Raw genomic sequence first — 24721 nt, forward strand, 5'->3', positions numbered from 1 at the left:
TTTTAGTGTTCGTTCTTTTATAATCTTTTGTTGAAGAGCAGGTTAATCTTTTGGTATTCATCATTTCAATTGTATTGGTTCAAGGATATAAAACATCCATTATTAATAGTTGTGTATCAATCTGTTGGGTTTCTCTTCCGAATTTGGAGTGTTTGTTCTCTTTTAGCCTTTGTTGAAAGAGGGTATCATAAAACGATTTCTTAAAATTTGGTGAAATTTTGAATTGTTTATGAAGTGTTGTTATCAGATGCATTATTATTGGTTCTGGAATTTTTATTCCTATTTTTGTAATTTATTTATTTTTAGTGTTCGTTCTTTTATAATCTTTTGTTGAAGAGCAGGTTAATCTTTTGGTATTCATCATTTCAATTGTGTTGGTTCAAGGATATAGAACATCCATTATTATTAGTTGTGTATCAACCTGTTGGGTTTCTCTTCCGAATTTGGAGTGTTTGTTCTTTTTTAGCCTTTGTTGAAGGAGTGTGTCATAAAACGATTTTTTAAAATTTTTGGTGAAATTTTGAATTGTTTATGAAGTATTGTTATCAGATTGGGTTTTTGGTAAAACATGCATTATTATTGGTTCTGGAATTTTTATTCCTATTTTTGTAATTTATTTATTTTTAGTGTTTGTTCTTTTATAATCTTTTGTTGAAGAGCAGGTTAATCTTTTGGTATTCATCATTTCAATTGTATTGGTTCAAGGATATAGAACATCCATTATTATTAGTTGTGTATCAACCTGTTGGGTTTCTCTTCCGAATTTGGAGTGGTTGTTCTCTTTTAGCCTTTGTTGAAGGATTGTATTATAAAACGATTTTTTTAAATTTTTGGTGAAATTTTGAATTGTTTATGAAGTGTTGTTATCAGATTGGGTTTTTGGTGTTGGCATGCAGGATTTTTTGTGGTTCAAGTATTCAAGAAACAGTTTAGACTGAAGTCTATATTCAGACCTTTTGGTCTTAAGGTTTGCATTTCGAAGATCCATTTTGCTTCTTTTTTAAGTAGGTTGTTTGCCTGGTTACCACCTCTTATATTTTGTTTAATTTTTTGTATAGCTGTGTAGTTGAAATATTTTAGATTGCTGTTATTGCAAGTTCTGAAGTGTTTGGGAACTGGCAGGTCTTTATTTCTTTCTAGTTCCGATTTTTCTATTGATAATATGTGTTCCCTTATTCGTTCTTTTATCATCCTTTCCGTTTCACCTATATATTGTTTGTCACATTTTGTGCATGTTATAAGATATATTATGTTTGTGTCTGTACATCTTATAGTCTCTTTTATTTTATATTCCTTGTTTGTGATGCTGGATTTGAATGATTTAGCTTTTTTTGCATGTCTGCATGCTTTGCAGAAACCGCAGGGATAAAATCCCTGTAATGTTTCACCTTGAACTCCTTTTTGGATTTTCGGTTTGTTATGTTTTATGGTTGGAGCTAGTGAACTTTTTAGGTTTTTGGCCTTTTTGTAAATGAATTTTGGGTTTTGTGGTAATTTCTCTCCTAAGTGTGGATCTTGTTGTAGTATTTTCCAGTGTGATTTGATAATTTTTTCTATTTCACCTCTATCCTCACTGTACTCTGTGATGAAAGGGATGAACCATTCTTTAGATTCTTCTATAGTGTTAGTTTTATCTTTGGGTTTATATTTGAGTATGTCCTTTCTGTTGGTTTTTTGTACTTGAAGTCTTTCCACTTCTATTTCTTCCTCTGTGTATCCTCTTTCTATGAATTTCTCTTTAAGTCTCTTTGATTGGATTTCAAAATCTGTGTCTTTTTTACAGTTTCTTTTGAGTCTAAGGAACTGACCCTTTGGTATATTTTGTTTCCACCGCTTGAGGTGACCACTTGTTTCGTGTATGAAGTTGTTTGCATCGACCTCTTTGAAATAGGTTTTTGTGAGAAGCTCGTTATTTTCTATGCTAATTTCTAGGTCTAGATAATGTATTTTCTCTGTACTGTAGTCTGCAGTGAATTTTAGATTAAGTTGATTGTTGTTCATATGTTCTAAGCAGGTATTTAAATCTTGTGTTGTGCCTTTCCAGACAAAGAAGAGATCATCAATAAATCTTTTATACATGATGAAATTATTTTTGAAGGGGCTCTCTTGTAGGAATTGTGTTTCCCATATTCCCATGAACAGATTTGCGTAACTAGGGGCAAATTTAGTGCCCATAGCTGTTCCGCAAATCTGTTCATAGTATGTGTTTTCGTACATAAAAAAGTTATGGGTTAGAATAAATTCTATACAATCTATTATGAATTCTCGTTGTTCTTTTAACATAGTTGGGTCATTTCTTAAATATTTATTGATGGCATGGAGGCCATCTTCGTGTCTAATGGAGGTATACAGTGCCTGAACATCGCATGTCACTAGTATATATTCATCAGTCCATTTGAAATTATCTAACATTATTAATAGGTTTGTTGAGTCTCTTAAATATGAGTCTAAGTTTATGACGTATTTTTGAAGATATTTGTCGATATAGGCTGATAAATTTGACGTTAGTGAGTCAATCCCTGAAATAATTGGTCTGCCTGGTGGGTTAGTAAGTGATTTGTGGATTTTTGGAAGGACGTATATGACTGGAATAATAGGGTGGTTAGGGAGAAGGTAGTTGTGTTCTTTCTCATTAAGAATACCTATATTAGATGCTTTATCCAGAAGGTGTTTTAGAAATACTTTGTAAATGATGGTTGGATTACACCGTAATTTTTTGTAGGTGTTCACATCTTGTATAAGTGAATGTACCATTTCTTTGTATTTGTTTGTATCTAAGATGACTATCCCTCCTCCCTTATCCGCTGGCTTTATTGTGATTTCGTTGTTTTCTTCTAGTTCTTTTATAAGGTTTTTTTGTTTTAGTGTGATGTTATGTTTTATTTTCTTTTGTGCGATGTTGCTTATATCTTCTAAAATCAGTTTCTCAAAGGTTTCTATGTAGTTGCCTTTTTCATGTTTAGGATAAAAGTTTGATTTTTCTTTTAGCCCTGAGTGTATGAAGTTGTCTGTTTGGGTGTTTGTGATGTCATTAGTTATTTCTCTTTCGAGAGAGGTCTTCTGGAAATATTTTTTGAGGGTTAATTTCCTAATAAATTTGCTGGCGTCTATATATGTTTCAAATTTATTTAGTTTTCTTGTTGGTGCAAAAGAGAGGCCTTTATTCAAGATTTCTATTTGGGATGTATTTAGAGTGACTTTGCTAAGATTAAAGATGCCATTTTGCTTTATCTCATTCTTTTCGCTTGTTGGTTTTGGTATTGGGGCTCTCCTCTTTCTCCTCTCTGTTCCCCTCCCTCTGTTACCTCTTCTTCTGAATGGTTTCTTTTTCTTCTGGTATTTGGGTGTGGTCCTACCTCTAAAAAATGTTGTTCAGTAGTTACAGCGGAGTGTTCACCTTTTGTGATAGTATTTCCATTTTCTAAAGGGGCATATCTGTTGTATGTGGGCACTGTCCAATTCTCTTTTTCAGTCCTGTTATTTTTATTTTTGTTGTTCCAACCATGGTTGTGAGTTGTGTTGGTTGTATACTCTTGGTTTCTATTGTAGTAATTGTGGTTTTTGTATTGTTCTCTGTAATAAGTAGGTTGGTGTAAATATTCTGTTCTATTTTCTCTGGAGTAGTCTGTTTCTTTCTTATTTCTCTGGTAGTAATTTTGGTGGTTGTGCTGTTTATGGTTGTATCCTGTTGTTTGCCAAGCGGGTCTGAAATTTTGTTCTCTTGTAGAGAAAGTTTCTTGGTTCCTTTTAAAAGTGTTATATGAGTTGTGGTTATATGGTTTATAGTTGATCTCTCTTTCATTGTAATTTTGATATCTGTTGTTTTGTGTCCTGTAGTCTCTGTAATCGCTATTAATAATGGATGTTTTATATCCTTGAACCAATACAATTGAAATGATGAATACCAAAAGATTAACCTGCTCTTCAACAAAAGATTATAAAAGAACGAACACTAAAAATAAATAAATTACAAAAATAGGAATAAAAATTCCAGAACCAATAATGCATGTTTCATATACTTGCACCAAAGCAATAATAATGGAAATAACGATTATTAATAAAAAAACTGCTTTTTAACAAACGATTACTAAAGATCAAACAAGAACACGCAAAATTGAAATTTCCCATTCCACTGTTATATTAAATTGCATCATCAAAACAAATGACTAAACCTCTAATTTACCAACCCTAGAATTGAACCAACAATAAAATATGAATTCTTGCACTAAAGGACTAAATAGAACATAATAAATATTCAAATTGGCATATACCAAAAACCTTATACTGACTCACAAACCCTGTAAGGACAGATTCTCTGACGTACAAAAAGTTATTTATGTTTTTATTATAACAATACATTCGTATTTGTGTTTACTACTGGAACAAGTTTTCATAACGTTTTATGCATTTACTTGGTCATCTGATACAAATAAGTGAAAATTCCCCCATCACCGTGATAAACTGAACCATTAATAGGTCACATGCTAAGGAATGACCAATCAAAAGCACCGACACAACAACCAATAGGATCACCAGATTGTAAAGATACAACTACCTAGGGGATCCAATAGAATCAAATCACAGAATACAAAAACCCACTGTTTACAACTGCAAGGATATGCTTGATAAAGGCTGTATTAATCAGCTGAAACGCGTTGCCTACTCCTTGCTACACTGAACATTTTCATAGTCCACTTTCGAAGTGGACCGCCAAGACTACATCAAACCACGGACCAACAAATACGCTTGAAAGATATTCTGAAGCGTTCAAGAACAACCTTCAAAGCACCTAGTCCTCCTTTCAAAGGACCGCCAAGAACAACTGAAATACCTTACCTAATAATTGGGCCTAAAGAAACCTGTGGACACCTGCAGATCGGATACTCTGAAACAAATAGAGTACGGATCTAAACAGAACACATTCGCAACAATTCAAGAGGTTTTGAAAACCTGAACCAGGCAAAAAGCCCAGCCATCTGACAAAAGGATTAACGGTTAAAGCACACTACCACAATACCCCAGCATCTACTTCTTCAAGTGTGTGTAATCGCAGAGACAAACCAACTCGACATACTGAAACCACTACAACACCGGCAGCGGCTATCCCGGCTTCCGATCCACATTCATCACAGTAAAGATTGAATTGGGTACAAAAAGAAACTAGACCAGAAACAAAGTATCCCAAAAGAAACAACGGGTAAGATTTATTATACCTACACCAACTAAGGAAGTTAATGTGAAGGACAGATAACCAAAACTACTTAACAGTGACTTATAATCGCAATATATATAGCAATTAGATAAAAACGTGTTGCAGCACGCCCGCACATACTATCCCCACGGAGGACTTAACAACAGCGCTTTTAACAAAAAGCAATTAACAATTACTCTAACGATCACGGCAGAAAGACTTTATCTTTCATAACTTATACGATTTTTACTGTATCACTTTATTTTTTGTTTCACTTTTATTATTTGTTACTATTGTTGATACCATTGACGCTATTTTAATTATATTGTTGATACCATTGACGCTATTTTAATTATGTATGTTCAGCTTTAAACAAACGAATATGGTAAATATGGTAATTAAGAATTAATATTGCGAATATTCTTTGTGGATACCATACTTCTTCACAAGTCCACTATATCAAATCCATAAAAAATATCTGCAATTAAACCAAAATTCAAAAATTCAAATATACAGATATGTTTGTATAACACACTAAGTAACAGGGATTGGAAAACATATTATATCATTTTATTCACACTGTATGGTTGGCCAACCAGTTAGATTTGTTTTAAGAATCAATTTCTATTGTTTTAAATTTTATTGTATGTATTTATAATTCTAAAAATAAATAGATCTCATTGAATCCAACTACATAGTAAGACTATCTTTCCTTATTGGGTAATTAAGCACAAGCGCTTAAGAGTCTCATCCAATCCAGATCAATAACATTGTTAGCCTGTTTTATGGTGATTTACCACCAGGGTGCAGCTTCTATGAAGGGGTGTATGCCCGGAAACGTGCCCAAAATGCCAAACTTTAAATATGGCAACCGTGTTTGCGTATTCCCCCATATACTTTAATAGACTATGAAAGTGGAGAAAAACACACCCTCCGTACTAGCGCACAAACTCAATCGCGTTTTCTCAAGTGCGCTAACCCAACATGAAATATTAATATTTCACATTCCATTCTATGTTCTTCACATAGCAGAATAGGTTATACTTATTCTTAAATACAAATATATATATACAAATATATATATATATATATGTTATATATATATGTATATATATAAATTGTGTTTTTTTGGTAAAATATATATCTACTAGTCCTAAAGCCCGTTCACAAGGGCCATTTTTTGCAGTACAGCGGTCCCACCCCTTGCTCTCTCCCTCCCCTCTCTTTTGCTCTCTCTCCCCCCTCTCTTTTGCTCTCTCTCTCTCCCCTCTCTTTTGCTCTCTCCCCCTCTCTTTTGAGCTCTCTCTCCCCCCTCTCTTTTGAGCTCTCTCTCTCCCCCCTCTCTTTTGCGCTCTCTCTCTCCCCCCTCTCTTTTGCGCTCTCTCTCTCCCCCTCTCTTTTGCGCTCTCTCTCCCCTCTCTTTTGCGCTTTCTCTCTCCTCCATCTCTTTTGCGCTCTCTCTCCCTCATCTCTTTTGAGCTCTCCCCCCCCTCTCTCTCCCCTCTCTTTTGCGCTCTCTCTCCCCCTCTCTTTTGCGCTCTCTCTCCCCCCTTCTCTTTTGCGCTCTCTCTCTCCCCTCTCTTTTGCGCTTTCTCTCCCCCCTCTCTTTTGCAATCTCTCCCCCATCTCTTTTGCGCTCTCTCTCCCCCCTCTCTTTGCGCTCTCTCCCCCATCTCTTTTGCGCTCTCTCCTCCCTCTCTTTTGCGCTCTCTCCCCCTCCCTTTTGTGCTCTCTCCCCCCTCTCTTTTGAGCTCTTCCCCTCTCTCTTTTGCGCTCTCTCTCTCCCCCCTCTTTTGCGCTCTCTCTCCCCTCTCTTTTGTGCTCTCTCTCCCCCCCTCTTTTGCGCTCTCTCTCTCCCCCTCTCTTTTGTGCTCTCTCTCTCCCCCCTCTCTTTTGCGTGCTCTCTCTCCCCCTCATCTCTTTTGTGCTCTCTCCCCCTCTCTCTCTCCCCTCTCTTTTGCGCTCTCTCTCTCCCCCCTCTTTTGCGCTTTCTCCCCCCCTCTTTTGCGATCTCTCCCCCCTCTCTTTTGCGCTCTCTCTCTCCCCTCTCTTTTGCGCTCTCTCTCCCCCACTCTTTTGCGCGCTCTCTCTCCTCCATCTCTTTTGCGCTCTCTCTCCCCCATCTCTTTTGTGCTCTCTCCACCTCTCTCCCCTCTCTTTTGCGCTCTCTCTCTCCCCCTCTCTTTTGCGCTCTCTCTCTCCCCCTCTCTTTTGCGCTCTCTCTCTCTCCCCTCTCTTTTGCGCTCTCTCCCCCCTCTCTTTTGCGATCTCTCCCCCCTCTCTTTTGCGCTCTCTCTCCCCCCTCTCTTTTGCGCTCTCTCTCCCCCCTCTCTTTTGCGCTCTCTCTCCCCCCTCTCTTTTGCGCTTTCTCTCCCCCCTCTCTTTTGCGCTCTCTCTCCCCCTCTCTTTTGTGCTCTCTCTCCCCCTCTCTTTTGCGCTTTCTCTCTCCCCCTCTCTTTTGCAATCTCTCTCCCCCTCTCTTTTGCATGCTCTCTCCCTCTCTCTTTTGCGCTTTCTCTCCCTGCATCTCTTTTGCGCTCTCTCTCCCCCCATCTCTTTTGCGCTCTCTCTCCCCCCATCTCTTTTGCGATCTCTCCCCCTCTCTCTTTTGCGCTCTCTCCCCCCTCTCTTTTGCGCTCTCTCCCCCCTCTTTTTTGTGCTCTTCCCCCCTCTCTTTTGCGCTCTCTCTCTCCCCCCCTCTTTTGCGCTCTCTCTCCCCCCCTCTTTTGCTCTCTTTCTACCCCCCTCTCTTTTGCTCTCTCTCTACCCCCCTCTCTTTTGCGCTCTTCCCCCCTCTCTTTTGCGCTCTCTCCCCCATATCTTTTGCGCTCTCTCTCCCCCCATCTCTTTTGCGCTCTCTTTCCCCCAATCTCTTTTGCGCTCTCTCCCCCCTCTATTTTGCGCTCTCTCCCCCTCTCTTTTGCGCTCTTCCCCCCTCCCTTTTGTGCTCTCTCTCTCCCCCCTCTTTTGTGCTCTCTCTCCCCCCTCTTTTGCTCTCTCTCTACCCCCTCTCTTTTGCTCTTTCTCTACCCCCCTCTCTTTTGCGCTCTCTCCCCCTCTCTTTTGTGCTCTCTCTCCCCCCTCTCTTTTGCGCTCTCTCACCCCCCTCTCTTTTGCGCTCTCTCCCCCCTCTCTTTTGTGCTCTCTCTCTCCCCCCTCTTTTGCTCTCTCTCTCTCCCCCCTCTTTTGCTCTCTCTCTCTCCCCCCTCTTTTGCTCTATCTCTCTCTTTTGCACTCTCTCATTCCCCCTCTTTTGCGCTCTCTCTCCCCCTCTCTTTTGTGCTCTCTCTCTCCCCTCTCTTTTGCGCTCTCTCTTCCCTCTCTTTTGCGCTCTCTCCCCCCCTCTCTTTTGCGCTCTCTCTCTCCCCCTCTCTTTTGAGCTCTCTCCCCCCTCTCTTTTGCTCTCTCTCTCTCTCTCCCCCCTCTCTCTCCCCCACCCCTCTTTCTCCGCCACCCCTCTCTCTCCCCCCCCTCTCTCCCCCCCCTCTCTCTCCCTCCGCTCTCCCCCCCTTTCTCTCTCCTCCCTCTCTCTCTCTCTCCCCCCATGTCTCTCTCCCCCTCTCTCTCTCCCCCCTCTCTATCTCTCTATCTCTCTCCCCTCAGTCTCTATCTCTCTATCGCGTGACCGCATATGACCACGCCCCTTTGACCGGCCACGCCCCCTCCACAGCCATTCGTGCCCGGCCACGGCCACTTCACATCAGCCACGCCTCCCACTCACGCCCACTTCTGCCGGAGATCAGCTGCTGCCAGGGACTCAAAGGCCAGGTGTGTTTGTCCTCGTGCTGTCTCTACTGCGCATGACAGCTTCGGACAAACACACTTGGCCTTTTATATTATAGGATACCTATATATATCTAGGTGTATATATAGGTATAGATATAAAGATATACATAGGAATATCTTTTTAAAAATACTTAAAACATATTCCCCTATGTGAAGAACATTGGAATGTGAAATATTTATGTTAAATACATAATTAAACACTTTATTAAATATGAATATTGCATAAATAGGATTTTTCTTTTTCCCCAGCTATTTGATTGCAAAGGGCTCCAATGCACTTATATTTATGTCTATACATATATACACATATAAATAAATCTGTACACACACACACACATATATATATATATATATATATATATATATATATATATATATATATATATATATATATATATATATATATAAATACAGTATATACACAACAGCCTCCTGTATTTACTTCTGTATGTAATTTAACATTTATGAAACAAGAAGTAGTGTACAGCACCTCTTGGTATTAATTTCACATAACATAACCTTTAAAGAACATTAATAAATGTTTTCTGTAGCCCTGATTGTGATTTTTGAGGCCTTGGGCTACCTCCTATTTGGCCTAAAGTTAGAGCCATCTCTGACTCTCTCCTCTTCCAGTTCAGCCTCACAGGCCTAGCCTCTGTCACAGGCTGACCCTCTCTCACTTTTTCAGCTTAATGCATGCACACTTTGCTACAATACTCATCCATATGTGTCAAATTTCCCTCAGATTGTCATGTTTATTCAAAAAGAAATGCAGTGAACAACCCTGGCCCATAATTTACGCATATAGAATATAGTCTATTTGACTCCAAGTGAAAACTCAATACTACATGTGAAACAGTGAAAACCATGTAAAGGTATATCTGTGACAAAGCCATAAGTTTGTGTGGAAACGGCATAACATTTTTGTCCAGGCTTTTTAGGGAAAACAATATATTATCTATAAAAAGCTTTAAAATCACTCCCTTTTATTCTACAGTTATATGTAATTGTTGTTACTAAGTGTTCCGACAAAGAATCTGTGCCATAAGTTTGCATACATTTACCTGCGTGCAACTGTTTTAGTTCTTTTGTCCCATTGCTTACCATGGACTTCTCTAGCACGCCGATGGAGAACTTTTGAAGAGTGATCATGCTCAGATATGTGTGGCCAAGACACAACTGCATGATTTTTTTAATAGCAATATGACACCTGGAGGTAGATTTATTAAGCAGCTGATGCTGCTTTCTACACCCGAAGTTTCCGGCTCGCTAGAAACAAAAGTTACGAAGCAGCGGTCTGAAGGTGGCGGACGGAAATCATCCCAATCTGATCCGATTATGATGATTGACACCCTCTGCTAGCGGCCGATTGACCGTGAGTGAGCAGGGGGCGGCAAAGCACAAGCATTTCAGTACTCTGTCTGCATTTAGCGATGTTGGGCGGACATGAATTACTTCGGCGAATTATGTCCACCCAGCATTTAATAAATTGACCCCATGATGTCATTCGAGAAGTGACCAAAAGCCAGCGATGGCTCTAATTTTGGAAATGGGCAATAGTGCTATATTAGCCAGTTCAATACTCTCATAAAAAAAAGATCTAAACTCTTATATATATTATATTAATGATATCATTCTTTTTCTGCAAGGGGTTGCACAAAGCTATGGATTAGTGTTATTGTGTCTTTTTCTAACCACATTGCAAGGGTTAAACATATAGCTATAGTCTTTCTCAGAAGGAAATGGCCAGTGAGAAAATTATGAGCAAGTAGCTATTTCCTTTTTAGAAACCAAAATGTATTGCTAGTCCCTAGCGGGGCTTTAGCTGTGTTTTTGACCACAGTACTATAGACAGGAGACACTAATGCAAAAATAACATGAGCTGAAATCAGAACATATAATTTCTGTGTTAGACTGTCCCTTTAAAGGGTGTAAGCTTTTTGTTGCTAAATTTTCAGATATGATTTTCAACTGGAATAGAATGTTCTCAATTTTTTTTTTATTCACTAAATGCATTTTTTTTCCCTGCGTTGACAATCATGAAACTTCCCTCTGACTGGATGACAGCTTCACTGGCAAACTTGAAAATAATAAAGTTGACAGTTTCCTTTTGCGCTGAAAGCACTATTATAGAGAAGTAGACAGTTAAATATATTCTGATATTCACTGAGGTTTTGCAATTTCTGTGATTGCCATCTGTCATGTGATCATAGCTCAGAGCAAGAAATATGGAGACAATTCAATATTCAGAGAAGGGTTTAATTGGTTGATAAAACCATTTTTTTCTTCATTTTACTGCATTATATGTTAACTTATTGCTGTTGTTAGATATATTTGATAATTAAATTACATTTTATTTTTAAAGTGATGAATGATTTGTCATAAAACATCAGCTGCATACATGTATAGATATTATGGGGTGTACACCAACATTTGTATATTTGATGCTGAAATAGCATATTTCTACTGTTACAAAAATATTACAGTATTCTATGAAATAGTTGCATCTGTGATGACAAGTGGCATTTGCTTACCTCGGCATGTTCCCTGATGTCCTCACACGTGGCTCTTGACTTTCCCTGAGATGTAAGTGATTGCCTCTCTTCTTCATAATCCTGTGTTATGCATACGTTTGAGTGCACTTTATAAATTAAAGGGACAGTGGTGTTGAATGACTATGGGCTAGTTTACAAATGGTGCACTAACGTTTGTGTGCGAGAGTGATATTGGATTATAACAGGACGTCAATTTGTGTGCGTCTTAGAAGTTGAAAGTAAACATGTTTGCTCAAGCGCAATCTAATTTAATCGCGTCAGGTTAACACAACTGAAGACCATGTGTAAAGAGTTAGGGATAAAATAAAAGTTGCACCAAACACAATATAAATTAAAATATAACTGTTACACTAATATAAACACTATCTGATAAAAAATAGTCATATAAATATTAATCATTGATTTTTATAAAGTTTAAAAGGCATATGATATTGCCATGTATTTGACTGCAAAGGGCTATAGTGTGTGTATATATATATATATATATAATATATATATATATATATAGGGTATGAAAAAAGGGTATGAAAAAGGGTATGAAAAAAAGCAAACACTGCACGGGCAATCAGAGTGCTGTTAAAGTCAGAAAGTTTATTTCTCCACAAAAGTTAGACAAGGTCAGACATCAGAACACCTGACATGTTTCGCGCAGGCGTACCTGCGCTTCATCAGAGGTGATTATCCACCACAGGTGAACACCTTTTAAAGCTGAGTTGCACAATGAAATTTATCACAAAAATACACACCCCCTTAATGTCAAACAGCATTTGTAAAGTTAGTTAACAGGGAGTGTGATTATATGTTGATATGTTAGTTACATGAAATAAAATAAATTAAAATGACACGTATATATACATAAATAAAATATAACATAAGAACAATAATAAGTAATAAACATAAAGAAATTCTTCATAGGAATACAAAAATATAACTACAACAGAATTGGCAAAATCTAATGCATATAACAGTAAATAAAGCATAAACAATGTTTAGAGCCATAAAATTAAATTAAAATAAATATAAACATATAAAACATTCAGGAATAAATAAATAAAATACTAATAATTTTTGAATATTTGAACATAATGAAAGTGTAGAACAATGTATAATATTTAATATGAGATTCTTGTAGTTAAACTCAACTCATACTAGCATTCGAGCTAGACAGATAAGGGAGGAAGATAAAATATATGTTAAGAAAGTACACCAAATGGGATAATTATAATCCTAGTTTCTACTATAATCATAGTTTCTTGGTGTAGGTGAGTAGAGAGAGAGAGCAATGGGGAGGTGTGTGTGTATATTTTATATTAATAATAATTCAATAATAATGTTTAATATTGTGTTTAACTGCGAATTTACTAAAAATATTTAGGGCCAGTTTACAAGTGGAGCGCTAAATATCACTATTGTGAAATCGATATTTTCACTCCACTGAGTAATACCAGCGCATGTTAATGTGCACTGGTATTACAAGTTGACATAGGCTCCAATAGGAGCCTCGTTCTCATGCCGTCAGACACAGCATAAGAACCAGTACAGTAAAACGGGTAAGTCGCACAGCGTTGGGCAGCAAATTTTAACTATATATGTATATGCTTATATACATATAGATTTCTTTGTTAATATGTGTATATACACATAAATATATATGTATATAAGCATATACATAAAAGTATTCACTGGGAACACACAGTTCTCATAGACCGCAATGTAAAGGCACCCCACTCCTGCCAACTTTACCCCCTAAATACTGCCCAGTGCAGGTATTTTATTAAAAAATAAAAATGCTACAATTTTAATTTTTTTTAATAAAATTCACTACACTGCATTTTGGGGGCATTTGGGGCCCATTTATAAAATTAGAAATAACCAGCCACTTGTAATGCGTTTGATAAATTAGCACTCCACTTGTAATCTAGCTCTTAATATTCCAATATTCTTCACATACAGGAAAATGTTATTTTTATTTTACATAAATATTTATATATATACAGTATATATATATATATATATATATATATATATATATATATATATTTATATAAGTAAGTATTATAAGTAAGTATACCAATATATCTATTCTTATAGGTATATAGGTATAGCTATATATTTTACATTAACATTATCAAATATATATAAAATGTGAAGAACATTGGGATGTAAAATATGCGTTGGTGTCAGGTTAACACACAAGAAGAATTGAATTAAATATTTACAAATATTATTAATAACACTTATTATAGATATTTATATATATATATATATATATATATATATATACTTAGGATTATTCATAGTTTTTTAGTACATCTATAATAATTATTTACATTAATTATTTATATATATATAATATAATATAATATAATACATAATGCACCTTAATATAACTCATGTCAGGTTAGCACACATGAAGAATTAGTGTACTCCTGTCAGGTTTATGTGGGCAATTATAAATAATCTATAGAATATGGATATAAAAACTTAATAGCACTACATTCAAAATGCCTTCAGTGCATTCAGTGCAATATCTGTTAAACGTGATAATGTTTCTTACATGCATAAATATGTTAAGCCAATGTCCTCATAGCATTAAAATGATGCTGAGCAGTAAGTCATAAGGACATTAAGAGTTAAATCATCAAACCACTGGCCCTGCATACCCTATTAGCCTCATACCCAGAGCAGATGATAGTCCTGGCCCTTTAGCTAAATGCTGACATCAGACCTCAGATTAGACCCTTTGCCCTGTAAATCACACCCACATGAGGCCTCAGATTAGACTCTTTGCCCTGTATATCCTGTAAACCACAACCACTTGAGACCTCAGATTAGACCATTTGCCTTGTAAACCCTTTAAGATACACCCACAAGAGACCTCAAATGAGACTCTTAGGCTGTATATATCGATACCTAAATATAATTTTATATATATATATATATATATATATATATATATATATATGTATAGATATATATTTTACCAAAAGAAAAAGCCTCAGATATATATGTATTTAAGAACAAATAGAACATATTCTGCTGTGTGAAGAACATTGGCATGTGAAATATTAATTGGGTTTGCACACTTGAGAAAACATGATCAAGATTGCGCAACTTGTTGGGTGTTAGTTATTTTCCACTTTTTATGCTCCATTAAAGTCTATAGGGGGATACGGCAATGTGGTTGCAATATTCAAATATAGTGGAGTTAACATGCAAGCGGGCTGCGGGCTGCGGCAGCGATAACGCTCCACTCATAATCTAGCCCATTATGGGGTAATATTGGGGTCTGTGTATAATATATACATATAATATAAATTTATCAGTGTATCCTTTTTGGACTATTTTTTTTTTTTAAATAATTTTTTATTGAGGTAATGAATAATAACCGTATAACATAGAATGTGTCCAGGCACGGATCATAAACATTAGACATAAATATACATTTCTCATGTAAAAAGTAAACTTAAATTGACCCATTAGAGCACCTGTATAACAATTGCTGTCGCTATATTCAAGCAAAAGCAGTGTCATATGTATTTATAAATAAGAACCGTTATTATAACAATAAAGAGAAAGTAGCAATTGACATGAGTTATAACACAACTTCTGCAAGCAGGAATACAAAGTGTACACTAGTTTATGATAAACAAAAATGACTGGAACTCATGAAAAGAAAACCTCATTTTTTTTATATATTATAGCTGATGATCCCTACTCTGATATAAGAGGAACTCTATAGTCTAGTTAAAGTGCAATGTAGGGAGTTGGCATTTATCTGGCCTCTCTTGGGCCAGAGTGTGTAGAGGGGAAAGGCAGCGGGCAAGAGCTGCTCAATATAAGGGGGAGGAAAATAAGGGGGAGCGGAGCTTTCTCCAATAGCTATATAGTGTGCACAAGCTACCAAAAATATTAAGTTTGATAATAGTGGTATGCATGATTTGGGGTACTTTCTGAATAGTATAGTGAATACAGGCATGTATAGGTAATGTCTGTATGGGGGAGATGTTTCTAAGTTGTTGTACATTGGGGGGAGCGGTAGGATGTCAGAGTATGTACTAATTAAGGGGTGGAATTACCTAAGAACCCTGGATATCAGGTTTATATAATAAAGAGATACCATGAACGGCATCTGCCTGGGGGGGCTACTGTAAATTTCCACTCATGTAAGGGATATTATAAGAGATGTGGTAGATATCTGGGTTGAAACCATATGAACTATACTGATCACCTTAACACTGAGCTTATAAATGTAAAACATCAAGCTATATAGCTCATCTAACTTCTATTAGCCAACTGACTGAATATATTATACGTATCTCACCGTGGCTGTATATATGAACAAAAACTAAATAACAAGATGTGTATAGCAATTAACCCTGTACTTAGGAGCACACATAACCTGTGGGCACATGTTTAGTTCTAGCATTCAGTTTCTATCGCAGTGCCAATAGGGTAAGGAGGTTGCATACAGTTTAATTATTCCAGAGATAGCCATGTTTAAGCTGGTGCGAATACAGAGTGTCAATAGAGATTCCCTGATATTCTAATGTTGGGCTTCTGTGTTCTGTAGATCTAGCCTGGTGAAAGGGCTAAACATTCACATCTGGCCCAGTAAACATACGTGTACGCTAATAGAACTATGGGGGAATTTCACTACATGAAGGAAGAGGGTAGGGTCCTAAAGATAACTAGTTGTTGCAAACATCTATTTTTACACAAAACTCTAACTTGAATATAGTGTATACATCCAGAGATAATATAGGTTGTTAGGAGTGTCCTCATAGCAAAGCTGTAAAACCTATGCAGCCCCTTTAGGAATCAATTTAGGTAGTCTTGTAAAAACATAAGCAGTAGCGGCATGCAGGCTTGCACATAGTTTGTAAAAAGATGAGACAATGGTTTGCTTCTATATTGCTACTAAAAACTGATAGCATATTCAGGTATAGTACCGAAGGATATTGCTAGGTAAAGATAACCTCTAATGGATATGCTGATGTTAGTAGTGAGGTGGTACATAGAATAAATTTACAAATGTCTCTCATTATATATATAAGAAGTAAAAACTGGAAGTTTCACCTTAGGGGGGCAGATTTGTGTAACCTTCATATCATAAAACCGTCTTAACAATAGAATCTTGCAAATGAAGAGTTTAACAGTATATATCACAGCATAACTAGAAAAATATGAGCTGCAAGGTTTTCCCACACTAGAGAGAATAATATAGTGGTTCATATGTGCACTAGGTAATACATTAGGAATGCGCATTGAACAGATAATCTTCATAAATGCCCAAATGTTCAAATTCAGTCTGTTGTCAAACTGGAAAGTTTTCATGTACGACTGAATCTCAATGATTTTTTTAAAGGTGAATCAGGGTTCTAATGTTATAATTCTAAACAAGCTATACCTTAAAAAGCTATACCTTGTGGGTTAATTCAGTCCACCATAGTCCACAAGCGAGACCGAGACTTCAGGTAACTGACCCAGATATCAAACATAAACCCGTAAGTTACATGTCCAGTTACCTACAGATCAGGGCTCTTATCGTAGCTCTACGTGACTGAATTTGAAGAAGAGCCATACTCAGCCCACTCCGGTTCTAAGACGCAGCTGTCCCTGAATCACGGAACAGCCGATATGCAGTTGGAGAGGATTCCAGCAGAGCATCCTTTATAACCATCGCCAGCCAAGGGTGCCCACAAATGCAGCCATCCGTCCTGGAACAAAAGTATCCCCATGCTAAAAAGAAGCGTGTATGGAGTCCCCATGCAGCCATGAGACATACTTTACTGAATGCAGTCTCTAGCACCATCGGGTGAAAATTCAAGCCCCTTGATTCCTCCTGGGAGATCAACCGCAACTATAACCGGAACCGTCAAGGGTAATGTTGTTCCATTCATAGTCAGTAAGACTGTTGGAGGCTTCGGTAATAGATCCGGGTCTGAAAATATAAATTGACTGTCCTGCTAGTCAGGGCACGGCATGGGTACTCGTGTGGAAAACTGTAGGGAAGAGGGGTGGGCCTTTGGAGCATTTACGCTCACCTTCATGTCCATTGCAGGGGTTGGCGATGTAGTCAATTCTCTTAGTACGTTCTTCAAGTCTTCGAATCTCCGGCTCATTAAGCTGTCAAAGGCGGCTACTTGAGCTAACATTGTTGCTTGGAATTCCTCCATGTTTCTAGCGTAGACTATCAAACAAACTGCAGTTAGTTAGAACACCATGCGGGCAGAAAATGGCTGCTTTCATATAAGCGTTACTGAGACTTTCATGAGTATAACGCAAGTTAGGTTCTCGTATTCAGATTGCTAAAGGGTTTTTAGGTGTCCCCTGGTGTATACGGGCCAATTTAGTAGGGAATATAGCTGCACCAAGCAGTCAAAAATAAGTAGATTAGTAGACCAGGTCCGGAGCTGCTATGATATGCGACCGCTCAGTTGCCGAGCTGGCTCCGCCCCCCTTTTTGGACTATTTGATATAAAGTAGTAGTCTCTGAAATAGTAAATATACTTGAGGGTGCTTTATCAGAAAAACTTAGTCCAGTATTAATTTTTGTCAAAGAGACACCTAGGCCAGCTTCCTTTCGAGTACCAGAATCAGAGACAGATGAGGATGGAGATATAGAACAACTGCAGCTCCAAAGTTACCATTCCTGACCACCCCACAAGCTGCTTGACAAGCACAGAAGTTGTAATTGTGATGACATTTTTTTGATACAGGGTTTTTATTAAACTTTCCAAAATGTTTTTTGCTTCCCCATAGTTAGCTCACAGAAGAGAAATGCTCTGGGAAGAAATAAATTATATCTATAGTATCAGATCCAGAAAGATCACTATTGAGTGTATTAAACACTGTTTCTTATCATTTATTTGACCAAACTGTTCATCAAAATTATTTTTGTGGAGATTGATAGATGCTCAAGCCATCTGGTCAATAAACTAAAGTGCTCACTATTGCTTTATGTTTAACTTTTCTTTTCACATGAAATTACAGAAAGCAATTACTCATGAAACATATCTCTATATGGTATCCTTGCAGAGAAACCAATCCGTATACATACAGGTAAATATACAATCGATGGTACCCGTATATGAGCAATATGCAGGTTTAATATTTGATGACTTCAATAAAAATACTTCTGATCCTGAAACCAATATACATTTTTAACAAAAATGTGACAGTTTAGCATAGAAAGTCAAACACTCACTTTCTTGTACACAGCTATATTTTAAAAGCATAAATGGAAGAGTAGTTACAGCACTTGGACAAATGTTGATAGGCCAAGGACCACATCAAGGTCATTTCCACCTGGGTCCTTAACCTACAGCCACATATATTTATATATGACAAAATGTTTCTTATAGTTTTTATTAAAACATCCAAACACCAAAAAATACTCAAGTTTATTTATTCACTGAAATTTGTCTCAATGCTCCAGTGAAACATCTCAGCCATATTGCTTTAATCACCTTACTATGTATACAGAAGCATGCCCTGGGAACCTTAATGGTATATCCCTTTTAGGAAGTGGAAGCTTCTTTTTTTTTTCTTTTAGTTTTAAATTCTTTATTGAAACGTTTACGATACAGTCATAATGAAGAACATCAGTTGTTAAAGTTACATGAGCAATAATCATAATCAATAAGTTGTGTATGATGGTAAGACACACTAAGCATAAACCACAGTATGCAGTAAGAGAACTGAGCTCTCAAAGTTCCCAGCAAAATATAGTGTCCTTTAACATAATAGGGAAATAACATCAGTATTCAACATTAACCTATAATTATGACAGTATGATATTCATAGAACAACAAATAAGTAACAGACATTTCAGAGTTAACTCACAGGTAGTAAATATATTTCAAGATAGACCGCTCTGTGAGTTAATCTATATTTAGGTCTCAACCATAGACAATATCTCCAAATGGGACTAAGAAGAAGAGAGGAAAGAAAGAAGAGAAGTGCAGTAGAGAGAGAGACGAAGAGAAAGGGAAATAGAAGAGACAAAAAAAAAGGGGGAGAGGGGGGGAGGGGAAATGGGTGGTGGGCAGGGGAACGGGGAAAAAGGGGCAAGGGGTTACCATTAAAAGGGCAGGTAAGTGGTGGGAAATGACTCATAATCTTAGGGACCAGGAGGGTTGAGCCATGGGGTCTTGAGGCCCCAAGGCTTATTGGCTTAAACAGAGGTTGTGGAGGCCACTAAGCCTAAGAGCCGCTAAGCAGGGCTGTACTCCCAAATCAAGGTGTGTTGATCTTCGGTACTATGAACATGAGATTTGAGATATTTTAAGGTTTCCACAATTTGGTCCCAACCTGGGGAGGCCAATTGTAGCCACATCCTAGCGATAGATAGTTTGAGTGCGAGGAATAAGTAAACACAGAACATTTTCTGTGGGACCGGTAGTTTAGAAGGCATAATGTGGAACAAGGCCACACTTGGTGTAGATGGTATTAGAATACCTTTCGTGTTGCAATACTGAATTGCCTTTTGCCATAATGGAGCAATAACTGGACATGACCACCAGATGTGAGCTGGTGTGCCTAAGGCATCACAGCCTCTCCAGCATTTTGGGGAGTTGGTGTGCGTGATTTTAAATAAGCGGACCGGCGTCAGATGCCATTGCAAGAGTACTTTGAGAAACAATTCATATAGAGTGACACAGTGCACCGTTTTTCTGGTTAGTTGAGTCGCTAAGTGCCATACCTGTGGATCATGGGTTATGTTTAGGGAGGATTCCCAACACTTTATCGGTAAGGATTTTAGAAAAATTGGAGGGCGCAGTATGTCCTGGTAAGACGACGAGAGCAGTTTCTTAAACGAGAGTTTGAGATCCCATTTCGTCTCCCATTTAGTTTTAGGACGTAGCGCAGAGCTTTCCAAACTTTTCATGTTGATGACACACTTTTTAGACCTACATCATTTCGCGACACAGTAATTTAGTTGTACTAGCAAACAGGAGGTTAAACTAACTTGTTTTAAGAGGTACGGACACATACATAAATTATATAATAATGAAATGTGTTTACAAGTAACAGTAAGTATGTGCAAGAATTAGAAACAAGTTTAATACCACCAATAGCTACTTACTATTAATTAATGGGATGTATGAGGTTGATGGGATGAACACAATTTCTGAATATTTGGTGGAATATTAGATAAAGACACTCGCATTTCATCTTCAAGCATTTTTAAGCTTCCACTTCCTATCCATATATCAAGAGCAGAAGCATCAATGCACTACTGGGAGCTAGCTGCAAAAAAACCCCACTGACTTCAGCTCAGCGTTTAAGCTGCCGCCCTCAGAGCTCGGTGAGTCCGATTAACTACTGCCCGCGCTGCATACACACTGCTGTCCCACTCACTGACTACACATGCAGTCACGAGCCAATTAAGGAGACTACACGTGCAGTCAGGAGACAATGTGCTGCCAAAGCCACCAATGGGAATAGTTTTAGTTCCCACTGAGCTGCACCAATAGGTTAAGATGATCTGTGTCCCCCTAGGTATCAATCACGTGTCAACCATGTGATATGCATAGCAGGCAGGCAGAAAGTCAGAAACCAAAAAAAAAAAAAAAAAAAAATTTGTGCTGAAGCAGGGACACACCTACACACTGCCGCCGACACACTAGTGTGTCCCGACACACAGTTTGGAAAGCACTGACGTAGCGGGTCTTTATCAAAGCCCCAAGATTTGAGGAAACTCCTTAGTCTCCAAAACTCAAAATGGAGGGGGAGCGGTGGATTATATTTTCGGAGAAAAGCCTGATAAGAGAGTAGTTGGGTCCCTTCATATAGGTCAGAGACATTTGTGATACCCAGATCCTCCCAAAGGAGTGGATGGGTGTCTGGTAAGGCAAGAAGGAGGCTCTTTATCTTATGAGACGGGGATGGATGAGGCGCAATTGTGGGTAGGTTATAAATCTTATCCCAAAATTTTAAATTAGTAGTTACTATAGGGTTAACTAAAGCCATTCTTGGCCTAGCATGCGTGGGGAGCCAGATCAGGTCTGCAAGAGAAACCCCCGGTGGGAGGGAAGCCTGCTCCAGTTCTGCCCATCGACTAAAAGCCGGTGAGCCCCACTGCGTCACATGAGAAAGACGAGCAGCTTCGTGGTAATAGAGAATGTTGGGGGCAGCTGCCCCCCTGCAGGTATAGGCTGTTGTAAGGTGCTAGTGGCAATTCTGGGAACTTTATTTCGCCAAATGAATTTATTGCATTGTTGTTGAAATTTTCGGATGAGGGACTTAGATATCGGGATAGGCAGGGATCTGAAGAGGTATGTTAACTTGGGCAGGAGGCTCATCTTAAATGCAGCTATGCGCCCCAACCACGACAAGGAGGGAACATTCCATGCTTCCATGGCTTTTGCTAATTCGGACAGCAAAGGGGAAAAATTTAGAGAAAGAATAGTAGGAATACTATGTGACAGGAAAACGCCTAAATGTCTAACGTGTGAGGTGGACCAACGAAATTTATATTTCCTTTTTAATTCAGTCAATGTTTCCTCAGAGACATGTATAGCATAAGCCTCCGTTTTGGAGACATTAAGCTTATAATAGCTAATTGAGGCAAACTTCTCCAATAGAACAAAGAGGTGCGGTAGAGAGCCAATAGGATCTGAAAGTAATATTGTCAGATCATCAGCAAATAAGGCTGTTGTTTGGGTGGTATGATATATGTCCACTCCCTTTATATGGGGGTTCATCCTAATGGCAGCAGCTAGCGGTTCCATCACAAGAGCAAAAATGAGCAGCGACAATGGACAACCTTGTCTCGTTCCATTCGTGATCCCAAAGGGATCAGAACAAAACCCAAGTCCTCGAACTGTAGCCGAAGGGCTGGAGTACAGAGCCGCTATAGATGTGATAAAAGAAGTCGGCAAGCCAAACTTCCTTAGGACTGCAAACATATATTCCCAGTTCACCCTGTTGAAGGCCTTTTCTGCGTCCAGCAACAGGGTGACACATGGTAAGCCTAGTTCATGAGCAGTAAAATATATGTTTAATAATCTCCTAGTGTTGTCGGGCCCCTGACGACCCTTGACAAAGCCCACCTGATCACAATGTATCAAAGTTGGTAGCAAGGAGTTAAGACGTGTAGCTAAGATTTTTGCATATAACTTAATATCTAAGTTCAACAATGAGATTGGCCGATAACTGGAACATTCCGTGGGGTCCTTCCATTGCTTAGGTAATGTAATAATCGTGGCCTGCAGAAATTCGGCCGGGAAGGTACCACAAGAACTTGCCTTAGAAAAAAAATGCAACAGAGGTGGGACAAGCTGCGCCTGGAATTTCTTATAAAAGAGATCTGAGAAGCCGTCCGGCCCTGGTGATTTAAGGGCTTTAAGAGAGAGAATGGCGGTTTTAATCTCAGCACCAGAAATGGGGGACAGTAGTGCCTCTGCTTGGGGATCACTCGTCACCGGGAGATCTAGCTGAGATAGGAAATCATTAATAGCTAAACTTCAAGCTAAGGTAAGTAACATACCTGTTACCTCTACAAAGCTGCCTCAGAAAGAAGCCCCTCTACCCCAGAGATCAGCAAGGAGAGGCAGATGGATCACTGTAGGCTCTGGTAGAATTAGAACAGTAGACCAGAAGCATTGCCCACAACCTCTGCCATTGCAAAACTCCTATGCTGCTCTTGCCGAATACACTTGTGATGAGGAGATTGCTGTTTCTGAGCCCTCTGAAGCTGTAACAGGTAATTTAAATCTATTGGCACCTGATTCTCCAGGTAACATAACACAGGAAAGAACTGCAGATGTGTTTTTGAGAAAAAGACTGTTAGTGGGTGACTCTATTTTGAGGAATGTGTATTTAGGTGAAAGTAAAGGAGAAACAAGGGAGGTTAGATGTCTTCCAGGAGCTACTGCTCACAGGGATAGGAATCGTATTTTGAGAATTGTTAAGGCAGCAGGAAAGGGAAGTGAGTTGGATGTGATTGTTCATTTAGGAACAAATGATCTGGCTAGTAATCATGTTGCTGCTGTTCAGAAAGAGTTTTGTGACCTAGGTAATCATTTAGAGACTGTGGCATCAACTCTATCATTTTCTGCTATTTTACCTGTGTATGACCAGGAAGCAGGAAAGATGGAGCGGATAACAACATTTAATTCTTGGTTAGATAAGTGGTGCAGGGAACGAGGATTTGGTTTTATTGGCCATTATAGCTCTGTTTGGAAAGATACTAGGTTATTTAGGAGAGATGGCTTGCATTTGGATGCTAAAGGAACAGAGTATCTGGGAGAGGAGTTCAAATACTTTATTAGAAATCATTTAAACTAATAAAGGGGGGTAGCATTAATATATCCACCTGCCCCCCACAGCATGCCAAAACTGTTAGTCCAAGTAACAATTCTAGAAATTCTAGTAGAAAAATTCTTCGTGCCATGAGCACAAATGCTCGCAGCTTAGGAAATAAATTACCTGAACTCATTTCAATAATGACTAGGGACAACTTGGATTTAGTAGCTATAACAGAAGCATGGTACAATGATTTGCATGACTGGGACATAGTCATACCTGGATACAGGTTATTTAAAAAGAACAGAGTAGGAAAGAAAGGTGGAGGAGTTGCTTTGTATGTAAATGAAAATATAAAGGTTACTGAAATTGTAGGAACAAATGATGAGGTGGAAAGTATTTGGGTGACTTTGGAAATTGGAGATAAAAATGTTTTTAGAATAGGGGTTGTATATAGGCCTCCATTGCAGGATGAAAAACTGGACAATCTGTTATTAGATGAAATAACCAAAATGACCATGAAGGGTAAGGTTATAGTACTGGGGGACTTTAATTTGCCAGATATAGACTGGAAGATTCCTTCTGCTAGATCGGCTAGAAGCAGGTATATTCTTGAATCTCTGCTAGGGGAATCACTTGAACAATTAGTCAAGGAACCAACTCGTAAGGAAGCTATATTAGATCTAATACTTACAAACAGTGATACAGTTTCAGATGTGTCTGTAGGTGAGAACTTAGGATCCGTTTGGTTTAGTATTCATGTTCAGGAACTGTACACCCAGACTAAAACAAAAGTTTTAGACTTTAGGACGGCAGATTTTTCATTAATGGGAGAATACCTAAAAAACTATTTAAAGGGGAAAAATCTTATTACAGGGGTTCAAGAACAGTGGGAATTTGTGAAAGGTGCCATTTTAGATGCAACCGCACACTG

Source organism: Bombina bombina, chromosome 6, assembly GCF_027579735.1.
Source record: "Bombina bombina isolate aBomBom1 chromosome 6, aBomBom1.pri, whole genome shotgun sequence".
Lineage (NCBI taxonomy): Eukaryota > Metazoa > Chordata > Amphibia > Anura > Bombinatoridae > Bombina > Bombina bombina.